The following is a 7,139-nucleotide window of genomic DNA, read 5'->3' as shown; positions in this document are numbered from 1 at the left end:
ATCTCACCAATAAAGGAGTAAAATGACACGCCGGTTTCTTAAATTGGCGTGTTATTTGACGCATTTCATGCTTTTGGCGTACAATGTCACGCTCTTAGCGCCCACATAGCCTACTTCCAATGTATAGGGAAACAGCGTGTCTGTCCATTTACGCCAGGCAAAATGCTAGAACGTTTTAGGGATTTTCATGTGTCCAACGAAGCTTTCTCTCGAAACCTTTTAATGTTAGTGAACGGTTGAATGTCAGGGTGGGGTAAGCCCATCGGACATTTATTTGCATGTTTCATTTAATCAATAATAAACCTTTACTTGTGTAATTCCTGTACACCTGTCAATCTTGATGTGCCAACGATGACATTTTGATCGATTGCACATGTCTAGTGGCAAAATTCGTCATTCGCTCCAGCTGATTGCTGTCATGTGACACACGCAACCACAAGAAAACGGAAGCGAGACGAGCCATGTGGGGTAAGTTGTTAAGCGATGTAAATGTAGTAAATAATAATGTTGTTGTTGTTGTTGTTTCGAAGAAATAAAGGCATACTTGTCTCCTGACCGACCAAATCTCCTTGTTAATGCTGTAAAACGACTAGAATCACGCGAATTTAGTGCAATTTCTTATTACAACAATGTCTTGAGTGTAAAAGGCGTGGGCATACATGATAATTAGCCAAATAAATCATTGTTCACGACACTTTATGGTTAAATGATCGAAATGAGTGCGATGGCGATATAATCCTACTTTTCCATTAGTTGACATGGTCTTTGACATTAAATTAAGCTGGTCAGTTTCATGTAATAAGCTGTATTTGTGAGTCTGGGTAATTCATGTGACCAAAAATGTTGTTAGGCTAACGTTTTTCTGGAAAAAAAAAGCAGGACAACATCATTCCCATCTCCAAAATATAGCATTTTTGCAGTATAGGCTACAATGCAGTTTTTAATGTCCAACGTGCTATGTATTTTCCTGCATAAGAACTACTCCTGCAAAACAGTGTTTACACTGGAAGTTGTGGAGTTGAGAAGCATATTCTAGTATTTGAATGACAGTTTTACTCTTTTCTCACCTATACTAAATGTCTATGAATTGCAGTGATAAAATTGACAGGTGCAATGTTTTCTAGACATATCTTTGTCTTTTTTTGTTTTAATTTCATTATGTTTTCACAGATCCTTGCTCCTGATATCCTGAAGTATGGCTTGCATTTCATTATATGACTCCAACAGTACACTCACAGAAAGGAGAGTGGTGTCAAACTACAAGACCGCCAGCATGTAAACAAGGCCTTTGTTTGTCCTTGTTTGGCTACTCATTTGTCTACTTCCTGAAGAGGCTGAAGCATGCTGGCATTGACACCTCAGTCCTTGCTTCCATTAACAGTTGTGTTATGGAGCATATCGTCATATCATGGTCTACTGCAACGGCAATTGGCAGGTATTTTACATCACTTTTACATTACTTTTACTGTCATACCGTATTTAGAAAATAGTCATGATCCCCCATTCAAAAAAGAAAAACTTTACTTTGTTGATATCAAAACTTACACCTGGCTTGACATAGTTGGATTGGCGTTAGTGAAACGAGTTGCGCAAGGATGACCAGACAACACTATTCACTTTATCACTTATCTTAGATGTCTTAATTCTGCTTTTGTGAAACCCCTCTGCTGTTGTGGTCTGTTGTTGTTGTTGTTGTTCTGTGCTGTATGTGTTGTTGTTGTGTGCGCTGGTAGTAACGTTGTTGTGTGTTGTTTTGGTGGGCTGATGGTTGTTGTAGACTGTTTTTGAAAAAGAACACTAACTGTAGGCATATAAATGCTCTTGGATGGGGATATTTGTTGTTGTTGTGTGATCGTTGTTGTTTTTGTGTGATCATTGTTGTTGTTGTTGTGTGATCGTTGTTGTTGTTGTTGTTGTGTGATTGTTGTTGTTCTGTGATCGTTGTTGTTGTGTGATCGTTGTTGTGTCATCATTGTTGCTGTTATGTGATCATTGTTGTTGTTGTTGTGTGATCCTTGGGCCTATTGCACAAAACTAGGATAAGGGATTAACCCGGGATATCTTGGTTATCCTGGCTCAATTTATCCGTGATCCAGTTGCACAAAAGCGGGATAGGGGGCAGCAGGATATGTTATGGTATAAGTTACCATGGCGATTTATTCTGTGGAGCTAGCCTGCTCCTGACCAGGCTAACATCCAAGATAAGTTGATTCTAATGGTAATTACATTATCTGATTGGTTCAGCTAGCTGTCATTCAAATGAGACCTCCACGTGATTTTTTTTAAAGAGCTGTAGATTCCATTTATATATTATTTGCTACATGCATTTACTCGCAAAACACAGCAGAATGTCTGCCTAATACCATATGGATGTCATTTAAATTATGGTGGCCTTATAATTAATAACATAGCCTACTCGTTGTTTGCTTCTTTTTTGACAGATGTTTGATGAATAGGCACTGTAGGCTAGTTGATTGGAAGTGGAGGGGACATTTTTCGAAGGTGTTTTCAACTAATTCGGCTTTTAAGACAAATTAAGATACTTTGTGCATCTTTGCGGTGGCAAAGCGCTTCCTTAATGACGTTGCGTGCCGAGACAAGGAAGCTCTCACATGTGGGTGCATACGTACATTTGCATTCAGTTGATCTGCCACACCTACTCCCGCTATGTAACAGAAATAATCATGATCCCCCATTCAAAAAAGTAAAACTTTACCTCGTTGTTAGTCTATATCAAAAGCGGATGTTCACTTTGTGTGCATGACGCTATTTTTCGCGTCTTTTTTATTCCAACCGCGATTATTTGGGGGAGAAACGAGAACGCGCACATACACCGAATAACTTACACCTGGCTTGATGAATCCGTGTCTGCTCATCCTGGATTGGTCTTTGTGCAACCAATTCAGCCGGTATGCTCTTGTTTAGGATTCAGTGATCGCGGCTCAGTAACTTATCCCGGATGTCTTAATTCTGCTTTTGTGCAACGGGCCCCTTGTTGTTGTGTGATTGTTGTTGTTGTGTGATCCTTGTTGTTGTGTGATTGTTGTTGTTGTTGTTTTTTGTGATTGTTGTTGTTGTGTGATTGTTGTTGTTGTTGTGTGATCGTTGTTGTTGTTGTTGTGTGATTGTTGTTGTGTGATTGTTGTTGTTGTGTGATTGTTGTTGTTGATGTGTGATCATGTTGTTGTTGTTGTTGTGTGATCGTGTGATTGTTGTTGTTGTGTGATGTGTGATCGTTGTTGTTGTTGTGTGATAGTTGTTTGGTTGTGTGATAGTTGTTTGTCATCATTGTTGTTGTGTGATTGTTGTGTGAAAGTTTGGTTGTGTGATAGTTGTTTGTCATCATTGTTGTTGTGTGATCGTTGTTGTTGTTGTGTGTTTGTTGTTATTGTGTGATCCTTGTTGTTGTGTGATTGTTGTTTTGTGATTGTTGTTGTTATTGTTGTTGTGTGATCGTTGTTGTTGTTGTTGTGTGATTGCTGTTGTTGTGTGATCGTTGTTGTTGTGCGATCGTTTTTGTTGATGTGTGATCGTGTTGTTGTTGTTGTGTGATTGTGTGATTGTTGTTGTTGTGTGATGTGTGATTGTTGTTGTTGTTGTTGTTGTGTGATAGTTGTTTGGTTGTGTGATAGTTGTTTGTCATCATTGTTGTTGTGTGATCATCGTTGTTGTTGTGTGATAGTTGTTGTTGTTGTTGTTGTTGTTGTTGTGTGATTGTTGTTGTGTGATTGTTGTTGTTGTGTGATCATTGTTGTTGTGTGATCGTTGTTGTTGTTGTGTGATCGTTGCTGTAGTAGTGCTTCAGTGACGGTCTTTTCATGTTCTGTGTGTTTTGTTTCCCTCTGTTTGCAGGCAGTGTGCTGTGAGGACTGCTGCCCTGATTCATACAGAAGAAGTTCCAAGCCCGCAAGTAAGTTCACTCACTTATTAGCGAGGTTAACGAGGTATGTTGCGCTCAAAGCCAGGATATGCTGTGACACGAAAGTGGCTCTGTTTAGCGTTGCGATATCACCATGGTATCTTATGCTCACAACTAAACCTGGTCATAGTTTATATACAATTCTGCAAAATATTTACACTTAACACGCATTCACCGCATGGGCTATTTTTTGACAGCACTGTTCCCCATTCTTATTTATCACAGTGGTATTTCCCCGCACTGTGATCTGACTGTTTTACTCCTCATAGGAGTTCATTATCATGACTTGTTCGAAATGGGCAAAATATACAGCTCTCGCTCGTGGATTCTCCATGTTGTAAAGGTGATTGAACTGTCGCTAAATGCCCCGGACAACGGACAACTGGTGCGGACAACCTGTGGGGTATCCTACGAAGCAAGTTAGACAAATCTAGGTTATCTAGACATATCGAGGCTGCACAAAGCCTTAACTCGGGTATTAAGTTAAGTGATACAGTGACGCTAAAACAAATCCACTTTCGTATGACAGCATACCCTGGCTTTGAGCGCAACATGCCTCGCCAAGCCACTAATCGAGCTTCGTAGGACACCCCACAGGTTTGACAAATTCAACCCGTCAGTGAGCTTTGTGATACCACTCATCTCTGATTGCGACTTTTGTATTTGTCGATCCAGGTTATGTTCAGCGAGATTCATAGTATACCCCACTGGTAGAGACACACATACATACACTCATACACGTAGAATCGCATATAGCATTATATTATGCGTGCATGTATTTGTGTCTGTAGCTGTTTAGTTTATCCCCTCCTTTCATGTGTTTATGTAGTGGGCTCCATCAACTGTCCAGGGTGAAGTCGGTCTGTACTGATTGCACTACCTTCTACTTGATGATGTCTGGTAGCCGTGGCTACTGCCCTCAACCTGGTGTAAGTGTTTGTGTGTTTTGAATGTAATTTTTTTGTTCCATAGTGAGGGCTGTAGGGTATGTTATTGAGCATGCTCTAATTTGTTTGTCATATATGTGCTATTTAATGCATTACTCCAGAAAGTAATCATGATCATTACAGTTACTTAAATAGTCCTCTTTATTAGAAGATTTTAAAAGCAAGTTTCTTTGAAAACAGAACAAAGTACACATCTGCATTACTTCTAAAGCCCAATTCACACCAAAGAAGAGTTGCAGCGGTGTGAATTAGAGGTTGCATGGAGTTGCAAGCTGTTGCAAGCCGTCTCAAAGCATTCAACATGTTTAGTTGCAGTTGCAAGGTTTTAGAACTTCACCGCTCGGCTCGGCTTGGCTCGTCGCGAATCTTTGGTCTAAACCCTGCTTAACTATTGCACCTGACTTGTAGGCTGCTAGTGTGGGTTTGCTTTTATTTGTCACACAAAACTGAGTAGTTTGCATTGATTATATTCATGGACAGGGTCAATTGTAATATATGCATTTTCTCTTTTACAGACACTTGACACTTGACATTTACTGCCAAAAGGTACCATCAGAGCACCTCTCTGCAGGACATCTATACCAGAAGAGTACAGAGGCCCAAAATATTTCAAAAGACATTTCACACCCTGACCATGGACTGTTTAAACCACTGAGGTCAAGCAGACGTCTCTGTTCCCACATGGCTAGAACAGACTGAGAAGGAGTTTCTTTCCTGAAGCCATCTGCATCCCGATCACACATAACTCTTTAAACTACATTATATAGACTTGCCATACTGCACTTACACACACTGCTCTGTTTACCACCTGAAAAGATTGTTGGTGCAATGTCTCAGGTTTTGTTCAAATCATGTCTACTGTATATCAAGGATGGTTCCCAAAATCAACGCCTGTTCGCCAGGCTCATTTTCTGCAAGGCCCTTGATTTGGGGAAAAGTGTGAAAACCAGTGACATTAAGGGTATGAACTTCTTTTTGTACACATTTACATACTATGGGTTATTAATGTTGTGCCAATATTTTAGCTCTCCATATATAATGTTGACACAAAAATATGTTTACAAGGCCCATAGTATCACCAGTTTTGCACCTTGTTCCTTATCTAGGGCCTCATATAAAATGAATGGGTATGCACTACAAACAACGGTCCAGTCATACTGAGAACATGTCTGTCTTTCATCTTCCACCAAGTTTGGACAAGCTAGGAACAATATTTTTTAAATATATCAATGCCTAAAGATGGCCTCCAAGATAAGGAATTTCTGAGAGTGAAAATGATACAAAATCAAGGGTTAAAAGGGGTATGGAATTATAAAATTGAGCAAAAATATTTTACAGGTCTTGGTTTTGGGACTTAAAGGTAGTCAAGAGCAAAATCTGAGACGGTGCAGCAACTGTTTTCCTGGATTTTATCTGACTTCAAACAGAATGACCACCCTTCCCTATCGTTAAATTACATGTATTTCTAAATCCTTCTTTCTTTATCCTGTACACCTCTGCACAGGCAAGTTGAGAAGCTGAATGCCAGTTCTCTATGTATTTTACAATGATATCTCTGTATCTGACAATTCCTTGAATCCTTGACAGAAGGCTCAATTTTGTATTGTGATATTTTGTGATGTCTACAGAAATAAAAAATACTTGTTACCGACTTGTGTTGTTTTTCATTTTTTTACATCATTTTGGCATCATTTGCAACTCATGGACATGTACACATTGGGTTGGCATTTCTAAGTATAGTGTTGTAGACTGATTCAATTTGGCATGTAACATCCTTGGATAACAAAATATGTGTGTGGAATGGAATCGTCAACCCTCACATATTCACAGACTATAGTACTCCCTTCAAATCCTTTTTTTCCATCTTTAGCTCCGCCTCCTGGAAACACAGAAGTAGCTAAGCCTCAAATGTGACAAACTATTTTGTTTTTACCCCCTTATCCAGCAAGCCCACAGCATGGCAAAGCGTAGTGTTATAGTGACGCCCCCTGGCAACCATCCCTATTACCCTAGCAACGCCCTAGCAACCACCTTTTCAACGTCAACGTAGCAACCAGCATAGCAGCCAACATGATTACCACCATAGCAGGAACCAGCATAGCAACCGCATTATTTTGCACAGCAACCACCATACGTAGCGTAGCAACGCCCTAGCAATCATCTCAATGACCCTAGCAATGTCCTAGCAACCATCTTAACTACCCTAGCAACAACCTAGCAACCAGCTCTACAATGTCAACCTAGCAACCACTAAAGCAACCAACATGATTACC

General features: G+C 39.9%; 1 long non-coding RNA gene across 1 annotated transcript; it reads left to right on the top strand.

Annotated features, from left to right (window-relative positions):
- Positions 1-355: 355 nt before the first annotated feature.
- Positions 356-6,517, top strand: LOC134071085 (uncharacterized). Its single transcript, XR_009937015.1, has 5 exons — positions 356-468; positions 1,171-1,435; positions 3,853-3,910; positions 4,749-4,848; positions 5,382-6,517. It is a non-coding gene; the product is annotated as an uncharacterized LOC134071085 (long non-coding RNA).
- Positions 6,518-7,139: the final 622 nt, after the last annotated feature.

The sequence above is a fragment of the Sardina pilchardus genome, chromosome 2 (genome assembly GCF_963854185.1).
Source record: "Sardina pilchardus chromosome 2, fSarPil1.1, whole genome shotgun sequence".
In the NCBI taxonomy this organism is placed as follows: domain Eukaryota; kingdom Metazoa; phylum Chordata; class Actinopteri; order Clupeiformes; family Clupeidae; genus Sardina; species Sardina pilchardus.
Note: the sequence above shows the minus strand (reverse complement) of the source record. Positions and strands in the feature narration are given on the sequence as shown.